General features: G+C 35.7%; 1 protein-coding gene across 1 annotated transcript in view; it reads left to right on the forward strand.

The window, feature by feature from the left end:
- The window catches only part of SLC15A5 (solute carrier family 15 member 5), a 134,930-nt gene that overhangs the window by 39,718 nt on the left and 79,835 nt on the right, over positions 1 to 15,377 (forward strand). The gene's annotated exons all lie outside the window — the stretch shown is intronic.

Consider the following 15,377-nt stretch of genomic DNA (forward strand, 5'->3'; position numbering starts at 1 on the left):
TGAACAATATATATAGGTTTTCCAGGTTTTCTGAAATCCATCTGCTCATCATTTCTTACAGCACAATAGTATTCTATTACATTCATATACCACAACTTGTTCAGCCATTCCCCAGTTGATGGGCATCCCCTCCATTTCCAATTCTTTGCCACCACAAAAAGAGCTGCTATAAATATTTTTGTAATGTGGATCCTTTTCCCTTTTTATGATCTCTTTGGGATACAGACCTAGTGGTGGTATTGCTGGATCAAATGGTATACACAGTTTCATAGCCCTTTGAGTATACAATGTTTAGGGGAAATTAGGGGGAAAATTAACTATTTACACTGAAAGATCATTTTGGTCCATTTTGCAACATGTATTCCTCTCCCAAAAAAAGGAGTGGATTTGACTATCAAAAGCTTATTTGAAGGGAGGGACTGGATTGCCTGAATAGATTTAAATTCACTTATTGGCTTTTCAACTTTATTTCTTTTTTGCCCAAGTAACACTTGAAAATATATCCATATTAATGAAGGGATTTGACTTTTTTGAAGAGGATAGATATATTAGTATATTGGGGGAAACAAAAAGATTCTATTTACTAGAAATATGGCACTTGACAAAGAGCATTAAATCTTGGATCAAAAAACCTGTCCTTAAGTCCTGGCTCTGATGGGAAAACACTTTATCTCTCTCCCTCTGAGTCTCAGTTTCTGAATTTGTAAAATCCGTAAAATTAAAAAAATTTTTAAATCTAAAATTTGAAATCTCCAGCCCAGATTATCATGAGGAAAGCATTTTGAAAAGTATTACATCCTATAAAAAGATGAGCTATGGTTATTGTTAACTCATTCTCTCTCTTTTTTTTAAATTTTGATGTAGTTCAGATAGAAATAGTTCTAGGATAAGTTTCTACCCCATTGTTATTACTTTTAAATATTCTGTAAACTATTATGGAAATGGGTGAAATGACTGCTTTTTGCAATTGAATAAAAGTAATTGGTACATAGGCTCAGTTTCTGTGGGCTTCCTGAAGGCAATAATATCATTATAGTAAAAATAGAATAGCTAATGTTTAAATAGGACTTTAAGGTTTACAAAATTTTACATATACATGTATATTTGCATGTATGTACAATCTCATTTGATTCTCATAATGACCATGGACAAATATGATATTATTACTCCATTTTACAAATAGAGAAACAGAGGTTGACATCAATTAAGAGCCTTGTCAAGGGTCATAAATCTAGTAAGTATCTAAGGCAAGTTTTGAATTCAGGTCTTCCTAACTACAAGTCGAGCACTCACTGAGCTGTTTATTTCATTATGTTTTTATGTAATTTTAATTTCTTCTTCCAGGTCTTTATATTTTGAAAGCTTTTAATTTCATTTAACTTGAAAAGTATAAATATTTGGTATGGGCACTAAGAAAAAATGTTCTTAAATTTTTATGGATCAATGTCCTGTCCTAGCCACAGTTCAGTCTCATATAATACTCAAGTTCTACAGAGTTTATTTATCAAATTTCCAAGGCAATTTCAAAGTCTTTACATATAGGACAAAGATTTGCTATATGTTAGTTTACAAAAGACAGTGAATTTCTGACATATAATCCTACCTACAGGTCACATCTTGGTCGGGATTCAGTAGGTATGAAATTTTTGCAGCCTGAAATGATGTGTGGCACAGTTAATACCTTTTATTTGTATTATCTGCATGAATCAATATTTCTGGGCTCCTTAAGAATGAACTATTACTGAATTGCCATCATAATCCCTTTTATTTCCATAACTAAATACCCAGGACTCAGCTATCTCTTTGTATTATGAATATCATTACTGTTTTATATATGATCAGCAACAAAATAAAAGAAGCTAAATTTTCTTAGACAGGTTAAACTATATCTCCTAGCCCTCACGTAACCCCAGGTAAGGGTTGATATGGGGAGCAATGGAAGACCAAACAGCTGCCCTCAATATATTTTAACCAGGATGAGTAGTTTCCTTCACCATATAATCATCCCAACCTCTACTGTCATCAACATTACTACCTCCAGTTCTGAGCTATTGAGTATTTTGATGAGAGAGCATTTCCCATATGCAATAGCTTGCAAACTCTCATCACCTGTTCCCCTAAGGTCTGTGATTGAGTCGCCACCAAATTTGTCGTGGAATATTTCATCAAAATCTTATTCCTATCCAGTTTATTATCATTATTTCCTAGTCCCTACCCTCCTCTGCCTTTCCCTTCTACCATGTTCTCTGAAATTTCTGTTGTCTCATTAACCAAATTCCCTTATCTCATGCTGTATCCTTGTACTGACCTTCAGTTAGACCTGTATCAGACATATGCAATAATCCCTACCCCTATCTGAAAAATTGGACTGCTGCCCTGATTTCATCCAGGCAACTAGATGGGTACATAAATTAACAAATTTTGTTATTACTAATTTACACTATGAGAGTTACAGCTAAGAAAGGGAAGCAGTATATATCATAACATTCATCATAACAATACATGAGTTGGCCAGACATGGATGCCAATAAATCTGCTCCTAGTCTGAGTATATGATTTATCTCTCTTGAGATGTCCTTGTGCAATATATCCCCACAGTAGAGGCCGGAACAAGAGCATGTGATATGTTGGGGACCTTAATTCTAGAAATATCATTGAAAGGTTCAGGAAATCAACTCTAGGGCCTAGGAAAGCAAATACCACCTGCTGCATAAAAGCAAATACCTGTTCTGTACAGAGTAAACACCATCATTAGGATCAGAAAATATCCTGGAGAGTAAGGACCACCCAAAGAAGCTACAAAGACTTAACTCACTGTAACAACACTAGAATTCTATATTGCCACCATAATGGGACAGAGGAGAAGCTACGATGGTTAAACTGAGACCTTACCTAGGACCACAGTCTCAGAAACCAAACTTCATAAATCAGAATACATTTAGCAGCAGAGCCCAATGTTTGTTTCCACATGCACGGAACTTTCCAACTGTGTATCATTCTCTATAATCTTGGTTTTTTTTTTTAATTTGATAGTGAATGTAAATTTTAATTAGATTGTTGGAAATAAATTCTAAAGTATTTAAAGACCCAGGTAACTGATCAAATTTTCCTTCCTCCCTGTACTTAAAAAATATCTAATTGTTGTCACCTTCTGTGGTTGCACAACCCTCAAGGGTGGGAGTACAGGTCAAATGCCCTACATCTTCATTCTTTGGATAGCAAAATCCTAATCTTTTTCTCTCTCAATCCCTGTGAAAGCCTCCTAAATGAAAGCTTGCTTTGCCTACTCCTACTACCCCATTCTCTCATCTTCTTCCACTTCAAACCTGTGCTGCCAAAGTTCATAGCCTGCTTTGCTCTTTCTTTCCATTGTTTTATGGAATCTTCATTTCATTGTCAACAAGCTACCATTCATTCTAGACTTCTATCATGTTCTTTCCATCTTTATGAGCTCAATTAGACCCAAACAACCTCATAAAAATTACAGAAGCCAGTCACCCTTTCTAGTATCTTCTCTTATGTTCCCTAGCACCTTTGGGTAAGGAGGAGTAGCCACACTCTTTGCTATTCATTGATACTTTCAGATCCTGGTTCTGCTGTTATGACGCAACATTCTTTCTTCCATTGAAGTTCATGCCATTTCTCTACATTACCCTAGTTTCTGATCATAATTTTACATAAGCCTCCATGTCACTCCTCTCCATTCTCTCCCAATTTATCACCTTTACTTTGGCCTCATTTTCATACCTTCAAAATCCTGGCTTTTAGTTAACTATTTCAATTATACACTATCCCTTATAATGAATTCCTTGACCCTTTGTCCTACCAATTCTCATACATGGCTAAACTCCAGCCCTGGGTTATCTGCACCATTCACTTTCTCTACTTCTACATGGTCTTCTCTCCTCAAGCCTCCTACACTCTCTCTTCCTGACTCCCTCTCTCAAGAGAGGACCTCACTTCCTACTTTTTGCAAAAAAAAAAAAATAGTCCATCAATCAAGAATATGCTGTTCTTCCCTATCCTATACCTTTAAATGCCTCCATATCATCCTCCATTCTCATTTCCTCCAGTCTCAAAGGAAGAAGTGTCACTCCTCTTTTCTAAGACCAAAACCTCTACTTGTATCCTTGATTCTATCACTTATCATTTCCTCTGGGTGCTCTTCTCTGTCTCTATAATCTTCCATCTCTTCCTGCTATTTATGTCCAAGTCACCCTATTCTCCCCCACAAAATAACCCTCTACATAATCTTGCCATCCACTCTAACTATCCTATCATATCAAAGGGTGTACTGGGGCCAGCCTAATTCAGCTGGCAAGAGCTGTTTGTTAACTTTTTGATGTGAGGATTTCCACCTCAGAAATCTGCAAAGAAAATAATACTTGAGTCATTATTTTCTTGGTTGTCTAGACTTAAGAAAGTGGTGGGAAAATATTAATAATGCTGATTGAACTTTAAAATGTATTGTATTTTTTTGGAGACTAATGTTAAATATTTATCAGATAAATCCTGATTAGATCTCTCCTTCATCTTCCAGTCAAAATCCTAGAAACACAATCTATACTAGCTGCATCCACTTCTTTTGTTCTGGCTCACTTCTCAAGCTCTTGCAATGTTTTCCAGCCTGCTTCTGCATTCAAATTTCTCCAAGGTTTCCAGTATGCTCTTTATTGTTGAATTCAATTGCCTTAGTTCTTATACTTCTTGACAGCTCTCAGATTTTGTTTTTGTACTGTTATCCACTCCCTCCTTGTGAACAATATGTCCTCCTTTGGTTTTCATGGCATTATTCTCTTCTGGTTCTCTTCCTATCTTCTCAGTTTCTTTTGCCTGATCATCATCTATGTTATCCTGATCCTTTAAGTGTAGGTATCCTCCAAGGCTCTATCCTAGGACATCTCCCCTTATGTCTTTTCATTTAGTGATCTCATAAGTTTTCATGGATCAAATTATCATTTCTGTGCAGATGATATTTAAATCTATCTACCCAGTCAAATGTCTCTCATGAGTTCCAGTCCTACATCGTCAATTGTCTGTTGGACATGTAAAACTGAATGTTCAAGAGACATTTTAAATTTAATGTGCCACTTCCATGAACTCAACCTCTTCTCTAAATTTCTCTATTTGTATTAAGGGTACCATCATTCTTCTAGTCAGTCAGTTTTCCAATTCTAGCATCATCACTGACTCCACCCTGTTCCTTATGCTCTATATCAAATCAGCTGCTGAGGTTTAGTGATTATACCTCAAAAAAATCTCTTCTAGCCACATGGTCATTGTTTTAGGCCTTCACTACCTCTTGCCTGGAATATTGCAACAACTTCCTAATGTTCTTTTCTTTTTTTAATCCTCTCTAACCATTCTTCTCATGGGCACCAAAAATAAAGAATGGATCCAACACATATCAGTCCCTGGCTCAAAAATCTTTTATTCCTTCCTATTGGTTCTAGGACAAAATGTAATTTCTCAGTTTGACATTTAAAGCTCTTGGTGATGTGACTTAAACCTACTTTTGCAGGCTTATTGCATATCTCTCCCTTTCTACACATGCTCTGCTCCAAACCAGATCACCTATCTGCTCATCTACAAATTTCATTCTACTTCTCTTCTCTATGCCTTTGCACAAGCTGCCCACTGACCCCCAAGTCAAGAAATCTCTCTATTCTCACTTCTGCCTCTTAGAATGCCTAGTTTTCTTCAAGGATAAGCTTATATACTACCTCCTACAGGAAGCTTTTCCTGATTCCCTTAGTTGTTAATTGTTTTATCTTTCTTCAAACAAATACATACATACATATAGATAGATATAGATGCATATGTGTGTGTTTACACATGCATACATATATACATATATATTATGAACACATACATACATATGCATATATCCATCAAATAGAATGGAACTATCCTGAGGGCAAGTATGGTCTTTCACTTTTGTCTTTCTATCTCTAAGCACCTTGCTCATTGTCTTGTACATAGTAAACACTTAATAAATGTGTTTTGGTTTGGATGGAATTTGATTGAATTGGGAGTGAGAGAATAAGAATGAAGATGTCAAATAAACTGGTTCCTGAAAAAGAGGGATTTAAGCAAGTCAAATCAGCCAATAAGCATTTGTTAAGCACTTACTATATGCCATGAACCAGGAGTATAAATACAAGCAGAAACAAAGATAGGCCCTGCCCTCAAGAAGCTTACTTTCTAATGGGTAAAGACACACATAAAAGGAAGCAGAAAAACCAAAATGAAGGGACAAACTAGCAATATTGACATGAGAGCACAGGATGGAAAGAAGAAATAGCATGACATAGTAGTGATTGAGAATTTCAATTATTTAGACAATCAGAAAGACACAAAGAGAGAGACAGAGGAACTCTCTTTGTCTCTCTCTATCTCCTCTGACTCTGTCTCTCTTTTTCTGTTTATCCATCTGTTTGTGTAAAAATAGAGTAGCAAAAATTCTCTTGACTTGCTTTAATAATAATTTTGTTATTAAAACAGTGACAGAATTGACAAAGCAGAATTCAAATCTGATTTTCACCAGGAGTGGAACTGATTGCTGGATGGCAATGAGAGGAAACTTGGAAAAATGTGAACGCTTTATTAGAGTATGGACTAAAGAAGAAAAGTAAATCCTAGATTTCAGGAGCAGATTTCACATGATTCTGAGCCAGAGCAGGCAGAATTGCATGGATTTGACATACTATAGGAGAACTCAATTATGGATATACGGGAACAAGAACAAAATTCTAAAGAAACACAGAGAAACAATTCCAACAAGGAGGAAAAATGGAAGTTGACATGTGTGGAAAGAGAGAGAACTCTATACAGACAAAGATGTAAGGAAAAGTAATGGAAGATGAATACAAAAGTGTGACAATGTCAGGAGTGCTAAAATTCAGAATGAGCTAAGGCTGATAAGAAAAAATTAAGGAAAACAAAGATATGTTTTTGTTATATTGAGGGAAAGAGTAGAATCAAAAAGAGACTATTCCTCAGAGTGGATGGGATGATAATAACTGATATTATATTGAATTTGGAGCTTTTTTTTTTTACTATTTTCTCTCTCAAGGAGAATGACAGTGTGAAAAGAGCAAAACAAAAATGGGGAGGGGGAGTTTTATTACTCAAAATAAGTGAGGAGATAGAGTGCTTAGCTGTCCTGATTATTCATCTCACCAGACTCAAATGAATTACATTCTTAGGAACTGGAAGAACTAAACCAGTAATAGTAATATTTGAAAGATTAAGATTGTGGGAAACAGGAAAGGTATTGAAAGGGTAGATAAGGTCAAATATTGTGTTGCTTTTCATGTAGCACCCCTCCAAGTTAAACCCCAACCCCTTTAGATAACACTCACACTCTGAGGTGCTTGATGTCAAGAAAAATTTCCTAAAAATCAAAGCTATCCAAAAGTTGAATGGGTGGCCTTCAAAAATAGTGGGTTCCTTTTTACAGGAGTTTATAAGGCAAAGGCTTGAATACTCCTTGGAAAGTATATTTTAATTGGAATTCTTTTTCTGGTGTGACCTCGTATAGGTGGTAGTGGTGGAATTCCTTTCCAGTTTTGGAATTCTAATGGTTCTGTGATTCTATGATGCCCACACACAGTCACAAAAACTGCCTCTTTATGCATGTAATTTTCTCCTTATTTCTGCCTTTCAAAATCTTTCTCAGCTAAGGCTCAGCTAAGTTGGAAACATTTTATTAAGATGCTCCCAATCCTCTCACCTATTATTTCTCTCTTCAAGTATTTCTAGGATCCTCAGTCTCCTCTTTCCATAGCTTCCTTCATTTCTAATATACAAGGTGTGTATTAAAGTTTAAAACAACATTAAATTTTTTGGGATGCTCTGTATAAAAACACATCTATAATAAACACAAATCTATATAAACATCTATAGATATTATACATATATATGTGTATGTATAGATAAATATGTTTATATATTTAAATGTATGTGTATTATATACATACACATAAAATATTCATAGTAAAACTCCTAACAAATTGAAAGCTCCTTTGGAACAAGAGCTGTTTGATTTCATCTTGGTATTTCTGGCACCTAAAATAATGCCTTGCAATAATAAGCCTTTAATAAAGTTATATCGAACTGAATTAAATAAACATGAATATTTTCAAATGTGTTAGCAAGATAAAATTGAGGTGAGAGCATTCATTTGTGTTTACAATGCTTTATCTAATGAGTATGACTGTTGTGGGGTTCTTACTACTTATAATTTATAAGATCACACACCTATGATGAAGTAAATTCTATCTTCCCTTCAGCAAAGTATATAATCCTTATTTTGGCTTCTTTCTCTATAATGACTAAATTGGAAATTCTTCAAAGCTGTAATTCAAAGCCATAGGTGGCCTTAAAGAAGTGATTTTATATGTACTACCTTTTATTTTAAGGTAACTTTTCAAATGTGGACCATGCATTCCATTATGTTTAGCTGTCAAGAACTGCCTTCATTTGCATTTCTTCTCACAACTATAATTTTGAGAACTGGCAGGTGACCAAAGAGGGAAAAATGTGCATCTACCATCTAGAGGGTAATGTAGGCTTTTTTTAAAATTGTAATTAAATGGCATAGATATTCATGATTAGATCAATGTCAGAGGATTAGAGATAAGGATTTAAAAGTCCAGAGAATAGAAAAATGCTTTCTTAAAATATATATGTATACTTATACATACACATATACATACACACATACATATACATATATACTCATATATATACATACATTTATAAATAACTGTAATATTTATTTCCAGATAAAGCATTATTTCTAGACTAAAGCATTCAAAATAGCTCATCTGTTTTATTTATTTTAAAAGATTTGTAACTAGTCTGCCCACTGTGCAAATGTGCAAATGTGAAAATATGTGTAGTCTTGAATTGCCTCAAATGATGAGGATTCTGCTATGGCATTAATAACAAAGTCTCTTTCTACAAAGTTCAAGAGCACTCAATGCCTTCCAATGAGGAAATTTTTGTTCTGGCATTGATTTTTCCTCATGAAAGATACAAATTATCCCATGGATAATTTTTTTTGCTCAGTCATTAATGATGAGCCTTCAATAAGGCCTTGACAAGAATTTGTTGTTGTTCAGTCATTTTTCAGTCATGTCAGACTCTATATGACCCCATTTGAGGTCTTCTTGGCAAAGACACTGGAATGGTTTGCCATTTCTTTCTCCAATTCATTGTACAGATGAGGAACTGAGGCAAACAGGATTAAGTGACTTACCCAGGATCACACAGCTAGTAAGTGTCTGAGGCCAGATTTCAACTCAGGAAGACGAGTCTGCCTGACTCCAGACCCAGTACTCTATCTCCTGAGCCACCTTATTGCCCCTTGACAAGAATAACTTTTTGATAAAACATGCATTCCTTTCCCTCTCCTTATTTTCCCTTGCCTTATTAACAATGAATCATAGATGATTGATGTGTTCATGACCAAATCATGTGCCTGGTCTATACCCTAAGATTTGGCTTTAAAAATGAGAGCAAAGACATAGGGCACAGAGATCAGGAAAAGATCAGTTCCCAAGAGCTCAGGGGCTGGATAGAAAGGAGGCAATCATGAATGTATTAAGCTTGTTCCCTAAAGAAACCTGATCATCCACACAACATTCACGCTTCCCCCAAGAGTATCATGTGTATGAGAGAACTATGTGTACAAAGGATCACATAGCATCCTCTGTCAGGAAGGGAGAGAATCACATGGCTTAGAGATGACAGAAAATTGTTGTTTGTACTTCATTCTCAAAGAGGACCAATGACATCAGGAGGGTCCTGTCTTGAGTTGCAAATGAATTGGGTTTAAGTGAGGTAGGGTTGTGCAAAGTCATCAGCCTCACTCTCTTTCTCCAGAGTCATCAGAGTCCAGTGACAAGACATAGATCAATATGACTGGTGATGGCCCCGGTTGCAGTGGGAGACCTTGACCTTTTTAAGCTAGTGTCTTTGTCAGGTCTCAGTTTGTCTGAGACAATACCCATTCAGTAATTAAAGGCTAAATAAGAATGGAGGCAAAAGGTGACCTAGTTTGCCTTCATAAAAGGATCAATCTGGAAGGGGAAGATCTCAGAGTTCTGGACAGAACAGAAACAATTGCTATTTACACTCACTCTGAATAGTCAGACAATGAGCTGACAGAAAATAAAAGCAATGGGGAAGAATTCCTTATATCATAGGAATTCATACAGGTAGCAAGTGGTCTATTGACTGAGGAGTTCCTAGACCAGCAGAGATGCTACTGACCCAAGCAAGAACTGGACATAAAGCACCAAAATACAAAACTATTAAGTGGAAGAGTAAACCTGGACTTTTCCCTTCACTGGTAGTGTGAGTTATTAGGACTGTGGAGGTGCAAGGAAGTTAGGTAACTTTCTAACAAGGCTGATCTTTCTCCTTCCAGCAGCATCAATTCATTGTGGTACTGTAAGTCAAGAGGACTCTACATATGCGTGGAGAGGTAGGGCTTTCCATAGGGGTGAGTTGCTTGACTCTTTAATAACTCCAAGTCTTTCCCCCTCATGGAGAGAAGTCTATCCAAAAGCCTACTATAAGTTTGTAAGACTATAGAGGTCTCTGAAGGAGTGGGTCCCAATAAAAAGGAAAAGTGAATTTGTCTTAATCATTTATAGTCTTAAGTATGAATCTCTTGTGGATTTTTTGTCAGGTTAAATAAAATTTGCCCTATATTTAATATTTTGTTTTCCTGAGTGCTTGAAAGTAAGCTGACAGCCCTTCTTCTTTGTTACAGAGACTTAGACATGAGTCAAGTTTCACATTAGCCAGGAGAAGCCCTAGGTAGGAGCACAAAAATATAGAGTATAACATTTATATGAGAAACCCCTAAGGTTTTACCTGACTGGTGTGAACTCAGCATCTTATTTCTGAACTATAAGTTTTGGTCTTTTGAACAGAATTGTTCCCATTTGGATTAAATTCTTGATTCTAGATTTGTTCACATTCCCATTTCTTTTCCTAGCTCAGAAAAACAATTTTTGAATTCTAATGACTTGACTGATATTTTTCTGATGACAAAGTAATTTTTGGTTATTTTGCTTGTGTCTTTTGGAATCTAATAGTTTTATTCAATAAGATGTTCTTTTGTAGATGATGGATAAGCCAGCTCTTACATTAGAATGGAGATTTTAGGTAGTAGGCAAGTAAGTTGCTTCACATGTGTTATAGGACACCAGTTTCCTTGTGACACAACTTTGTCCCCACACAACTTCCTTCTGCTCCAGCTTCCCTAGGGGATTCCCTCATGAAGCTTCCTTGCCTCACAAAATCTGATTGGCACTTAGCTTCTCAGGACCCAGCCCCACTTATCCCTAATTGGAAATGTATCTGTTCAGTCAGTCATCAGGATGTATCAGAATACATCAAACCACTCACATGGTCTCAGGCACCCAAGTTGGAGAGGCACAAAAGGCTTAAGTGATATTTACCCAGCTTTTATAGATTAGGGTGTTTTTCTCTTTCCCACCCACCCCACCTGTGTTTCTGAGGAACTATCTCTTCTTCATGCCACTCATATTACCTTCTTCTCTCTCACTCATAAACTCTATCAGCCTTCTTCTCTCTTATTTCTCTCTCTCTAACTCTGTCTCTCTCTGTCTGTTCCTTTTTCTCCAATTATCTCTCTCTCTCTCTCTCTCTCTCTCTCTCTCTCTCTCTCTCTCTCTCTCTCTCTCTCTCTCTCTTTCTCTCTCTCTCCCTCCCTTTCTCTCTCCTAGTCATTTGTATTCTCTACCTCATTCCTAGTTCCTCTCCCATAGTCTCTCTAAGTAGGTATCATTCCCTCTCACTAATAGTATTTTCCCACCCTAGTTTCCTACCCCAATGCTGATGCTTTCTAGTCTTTCTTTTCCTCAGTTTCCTATGTTTCTTGAAATTCAGCAAATATAAATACATACTATGTACAGAGGACTGTACAAGTCAAGAGATATAAAAAACAAAACTGAAACAATCCCTGTAATTTTACAAACTATCATCAGGCAGTCTTTTAGAGTCTTTGGGAGAGAATGGGACACTTGTTAGCATTGGTAGTGTCAACTTGTAATAACAGCAACAGTCAAGTAAAGTCTGAGTGAGACTAATTGGGAAACAGAATAGATTCAGCTCTGAGGGTATCTTCCATCCCTACTCATATTTACTTGGTTAGGGGCAAAAGTTGTAGGAAGGATTTCAGCCCATACCCTAGCATCAACAGAAGGGGTAAGATGTTACAAAAGAGTTCTTTTTTACAAGGGTTCATTTTTTTTTCATTTGTAAGAATGAAGATATAAATAACATAAGACATAGCAGGTGCTGAACAGGGTCAATAGATGGGTGTGAGACAATTTTGGTTATCAGTGACTTCACTGATTAGCCAAAGCCAGTGGTCTAAAAATAATGTCGTAAGCAGAGATAGTGGTCACTAGTTAGGGATGTAAGGACTGAGAAGCTATTGTACCAGCAGTAGCAATTGAATTGGGTTTAACAATACATTAAAAGATGCACTAGGAACCCTGTCTACCTACTGAACAGTATAAAGGTGCTAGGAAAGCTAGAAAGCAGTCTGGCAGAAATTATGGTTAGACCAACACCTCATACCATGTGCTAAAATAAGTTCCAAATAGCTACATGACTTAAATATAAAAGATTACATTCTAACCAAAATGAAGAAGCAAGGAAGAAATTATCTTTCAGCTCTACAAATAGAGGACAAATTCATGACCAAACAGAGGATAAAGAAGATCATGGAACATGAACATTATTTTATTACATAATTTTTTAAGTTCAGCCAATATAAATCAATGCAACTAATGTTAGAAAAAGAAACAGTTAACTGGGGATTCCTCTGATATAGGTCTTATATACAAAATATAAAAGGAACTGATTTAAGTTTAAAAGTCATGCCCTAATAGGTAAATAATCAAAGAATAAGAATAAGAAATTTTCAAAGGAAGCAATGCCAGCTAACAACAACCATATGAAAAATGCTTGAAATCACTAATAGAGAAATGCAAATTAAAGCAACTTTGAGACACTACCTCATATATGGATTATACTGGCAAAGATGGCCAAAAGAGAAAATTATAAATATTGGAGGGGTTATGGAAGATAGATACATGATGAAATGTTGGTGGAGTTGTGAATTGGTATAGCCATTTTGGAAAACTATTTAGAACTATGCCTAAAAATTTGCTAAATTATGCATACCCTTTCAATCTTTGTGCAGTCCCTCTGATAACTAGGCCTATACTTGAAAGAGATCAAAAGAAGGAAGTAAAGGACCTATACACCCAACAATATTCATAACAGCTTATTTCATAGTTTCCCCAAACTGAAAATTAAAGGGATGCTCATCTATTGAAGAACAGCTAAGCAAATTATGATGTACCAATATAATAGAATAATATTGTGTCACAATTTTTTTTTACTTTTTATCCAGGTTGTATATCAATTACTTTGCTAACATAGCCTTATTTCTTCATGACAGGATAATGTGAAGGCCCACATAGTTTTTTTTAAATGCCATCTGAGAGCTGTGGTAAAGTCAGATAAATGCTGGCATAGTCACTCATTCATTCATTCAATGAACAAGTATTTTTGAGCACCAAAATTGTGCATATGCACAAAAATAAATGTAAAAAAAAATAAAAATAAAAACCCCTCAATCCTCTTATCCCTATACTTTTCAGATTTAACCTCTGTATAATTTCTCATCAATCTGTCCCATGCTCTTTTCTTACTAAAACATAACTAATTGAAAAATCTATAAGAATTTCATTATAGATCAGGTCCTTTCCAGTAATAAGGACAGATATAGCCCTATGACCTGCCTCAGAGGTTTGTTTGACCTATTTAGAGGTGGTTCTGACTCATTGGTCCAATTAGTTCTTGGAACTCTCCTTTAAGACTGTCAACCTTAGGCAAATGCAGAATGGGTCTCCTGTTAACAAATCCTTCTTTCAGGCATTCCTCTGAAATACTTCCTACCCCCAAAACACACCTCACAGAGGCCACCAAAAAAGTATCACTATAATCATTCTTGGTCACTACCAATTTGGACCAGATTTGATTCAGTGACTTGGAGGTGAAAGGCTCCATATCCAATTACCAGGCCTCCATGCTTCCCCAATTAATCAAAGGTTGACATAATAGATCCATTACAATGCTTAAGGAAAAGATCTGATCAAATCAAACTGCTTTACAGCTGCAAAGAGAAATATTAATAAATACTCTTCATTCAAACTTCATGACTAAATAGTCCATGACACTTTAAAAATGAGCTGTGGAGCTAAATGTTGGTCTATTCCACATTACAGAAAAATTGAATTTAATAATAATTATGATGACAATCACGATTATACTTTGGATTTGTATAGCAGCTTTCTAAATAACTCAGAGCACTTTCTACACTCCCACTTATCCTGGAAATATCCATGCCAGGCACTTATAGTTTATAAGATGATCTTCTATGATCAAAATCTAGTTAGGCAAGGGGAGCTCCCAAAAAACCATAGCAATCAAGATTAGACAGGCAATACAATTATTGGACAAGGTTTTCTTACCTTTTCTTTGCATTAGGAAGTCCAAAATATACTGATACATGCATGGCAATGTATTAAGGCATAAATGATAATGCACCAATCATTGGTATTCATGATTAGAGAACAATCAGAAGCTGCTGAAGAAAGCTAAATCAAACTTAGCTCATCAAAATTTTTGCTCTTCTATATGTAAATAGTTCAAAGTTTACAATTATTTCCAAAATTCAAAGAAAAAGTCAAAACAAAGATAATTTATCTTACAGTCACACCAAAGCATGTGACTACTATCCACGGCTCTTCCTGCTTAAAAAAGAAAGAGTGAAAAGAATGTCAAAAGACCTGAGTTCAAATTTTACACTTCCAGTTTACTACTCCCTTGATGATAGACAATTCATTTAATTCCTCTGGGACCTTACTTATTCCTCTTCAAAATGAGGGAGTTAAACTAGAACACTTTGAGATCCTTTTCAGCTCTAAATCCATGATCTTAAGTAAAGAAAAAGTACAATCTTATTAACATAATAGTTAAAAGGACTATCATTCACAAATTTAATACATTAAATTAAGCAAGTGCTCAAAAATCTGACCTCTTTAACTTGATGTTTTAATTTGTCTCCTCTTTTTTATCTTTCCTTTCTTTTTAAACTAAGATTTATCTTTTTCTTTATTACAATGGCTTCAAAAGCCACCCTTTATTAGACACCAAGATTCAGAGTGTGCAGAGGTCTAATGTCTGTCCCTTTGAGTTTAGCCTTTCAGGCACTAACACCTCAAGAATTTTATTGTCCTTAATGATTGCAGTGGTCA

Source organism: Vombatus ursinus, unplaced genomic scaffold (assembly GCF_900497805.2).
Source record: "Vombatus ursinus unplaced genomic scaffold, bare-nosed wombat genome assembly UNPS02014830.1, whole genome shotgun sequence".
Classification (NCBI taxonomy): Eukaryota; Metazoa; Chordata; class Mammalia; order Diprotodontia; family Vombatidae; genus Vombatus; species Vombatus ursinus.